We start from the raw sequence: 3,242 nt of genomic DNA, 5'->3' as shown, positions 1-3,242 counted from the left end.
AAGCGGTCAGGCCCCATGCAGGTCATGGGTTCTGGGAAGAAAACGGGGCTGGGGCGAGTTTGGTGGTCGGGGGTGGACGCAGGGATGGGCATTCCTGGTCGGACCAACATCCTCACCACAGCTGGGACTCATTATGGGCTTCACATCTTGTCAAACACTCCCCTCTACAATTTCCGAGCCTTCCCGTTTATCCTTAAGAAGGCGTGGGGAGGTGTTTTTACCCTCGTGTTCCCATGAGGAAACGGGTGCCCCGGCCTGTCACATGCCCAGGTAACAGCACACCTGGCCCCTGTTTCCAGGTGGCCCGGACCACACCCCGCCCCCCAGTGTGGGCCCCGTCCTGGAAATGCACACCGGAGTGATGTAAGGAAGGGAACAAGTTGGGAAAACCAAGTGATGAGCACTGACAGCTGTCTTTTAAATTTAATTTTTATTTTTTTTAATGTTTACTTCTTGTTTTGAGAGACAGGCATAGAGAGAGAAGGAGATATAGAATCGGAAGCAGGTTCCAGGCTCTGAGCTGTCAGCACAGAGCCGGACATGGGCCTTGAACTCATGAACCGTGAGATCATGACCTGAGCCAAAGTCGGATGCTCAACCGACTGAGCCACCCAGGTGCCCCGTGACTGCTATCTTTAAATGGCTGAGTCAGTCACTGGCTCGGACGGCCCGGTCCCAAAGGGAGCACTGGGCACACGTCTCCTGGTCTGGCCGCGCTGGCATTTCCGTCGCCCCCAAGGGACACCTGCACAGGCTGAGCTGCAGCCAGAGCAGCTCCCCGCTCCTGTGCTGCCCGTCGGTACCGTCCCACCTCTGGGGCCGAGCAACTTGGGTTCCTCTGACTCTTTAATGTTGGTGAACGTTGCCATCCAGATAATCTGGGAGGGAAACAAATCACGTGCCTATATATACAATACGCATACGGATTTATCCGCTTAAAAATGGGTTTCTCCGCAAGAGCGTTCTTTGGGGCTATTTCCGCATTCCAGATGAGCTCAAAGAATCAAAGCCCAACCAGAGTGTGGACGCCTGTTTCGGGGAGGGGCGCTTCAGCAACAGGAGCTCCTGGACCCCACCTGGACAGTTCCTCCCCTTTTGTTCTTGTCTGTCTCCTCTGATTGGCCTCGCCAGGGCAGGACTGTCCACCTGTGGACCAGACTCCCTATTAGAGGCTGAGCTGTGTCCCCAAGAAGGATGTTGGAGTCCTGGCCCCCAAGACCTGTGAGCGGGGCCTTACTTGGGAAGTGGGTCCCTGAAGACAATCGAGTGAGGATGAGGTCAGAGAGGGCAAGGGCGGCTCGAATCCAAGGACTGGTGTCCTCGTAAAGAGGAAATCTGGACACAGACACACACACAGGAGACACCATATGAGGATGACATAGACTGAGGCAGTGCATCTACGGGGTAAGGAGGCTGAGGGACTGCCAGCCAAGCATGAGAGGCCAGGGAGAGAGGGTGGGAACAGACTCCTCCCCAAGGTCCTCAGAAGAAGTAACACTGTGGACATGCTGATCACGGACTTCCAGCCTCCAAAACCATGAGAGAACAAGCTTCTGTTGTTTAAGCCCCCCAGTCTACGGGAATCTGCATGGCAGCCCAAAACCCACTCCCCACAGCTTTAGAGCTGGGCTCCCCAGCTCCACGCATTGCACCCCGAGGCTGGACACTTGGGTAACTGCTACCCCGATGGACGAGATGGACCAACTTCCTGGACTGGCCACTCCCTCGAACATTCCTGCCCCGAGTTTTATTTAGCTGACGCCTACTCATCTGCAAGGTCACACACGGCCTCTTCGCAGCAGACGCCTGGCCGGGTGCTGTGCGTATGCATGCCCACCACACAGTACAGGCCACACTTAGTCCTGTCGCCAATCGGCACAGCTGCCTCTCCTCCAGACTAGGGGCTCTCGGCGACTAGGAATAGTGTCTGTGGTGCCAGCAAATCACCAGTTAACAAAATACACTCACTCTGATCTGCACCTTAAGCTTCTAAGGACGGTTTTTAAAATGTAACCACAATTCGGGAAATAGTTGCCCCCCGTTAGCCTGCTGTTAATAAATAAGGCACATATTCTCCCACAAAGTTTCAATGAAGCAAATGAAAATCAAAGAGAGTTACCAGAGTTACTACGAAGACAAGCGGAATCTGTACTTATTCCTCTTTTCCTGGGAGGCAGAGGATGCTCATGGATGGTTATGACGCTGCCCGTGACTTCCGACAGGCTTGTAAGTATTTGTCTCGGGCACGGAAGCAGCCAACGGGGAGATGCTTTCTGATGCCGCGTTACCCGGCTGGGACCACGAGGAGAAGGGAGTGTGTGGCCACCTACCCAGTGACCCAGCGACTGTGTGGCACCAGGAGCTGTGAACACTCCCAACAGAGAAAACCTCAGAACAGAAACTCAGCCTGACAGTGATGGGAGGCCCCACCCCCACCCGCCCTCGCTCCCGTCTCCCATCATGCCCATCGTCGTATTCTCAACCCCCGGGCCAGGAGTCAAAGAAGAATGTACAAAAGATGGAGCCAGACCGGATTTACAAAAGTAACCTGTATCCCAGCCAAATCTCTTTAAAGAGAAAAATCCCTTTTCTAAAGGGGGGTGGGGGCGGACAAACTACATAAGACACGATACATTTAAAATATGTATTGAAATTACAAATCAAACTTTTCCATGTGATTCCAAAGTACAAAACACAACATTAAAAGGCATTCAAACAGCTCTTTTATACATCACAGTGTTAGTGGCACAAAATGGACTGACGCGTCAAAAACGAGAACCGAACTTTTGTTTTCACCACCGTTGTCAAATACATACTGTCTACGTGTGCATGACCCATTCATGCATATTTTTATACAAGAGTAAAAATACACCCATGGTAAAATGAGCAAAGGACGAAGGAAAGGTCAGGCGTGTGGCTGGTACTTACCCCTGACCCCAGGCTCCCAGGAGCGTGGAAGACGAGATTATACAATCCGAAGGAAGAAGGGAGCCTGTGGGACTGTACCAACCAAAACGGCATGCTCTCCTACTAGTGACGCATTAGCAACTATATGTGGTGCAGGCCCTTCATTCCATTTGGCATTTTTGGCAATACCAGTCATAACCTCTTCGTTTTGTGTATTTTCCTAAGGGCTTGGGTTAATTATAAAGAATAAACAAGCTTTGGTATTTTTTTTAAAGAGACCTTCAAGAAGCTTTATACATGCAAAATGTTTTCCCTTGATGAGTTCACTGTGATAT

Source organism: Crocuta crocuta, unplaced genomic scaffold, assembly GCF_008692635.1.
Source record: "Crocuta crocuta isolate KB4526 unplaced genomic scaffold, BGI_CrCroc_1.0 scaffold129, whole genome shotgun sequence".
NCBI lineage: Eukaryota > Metazoa > Chordata > Mammalia > Carnivora > Hyaenidae > Crocuta > Crocuta crocuta.
Note: the sequence above shows the minus strand (reverse complement) of the source record.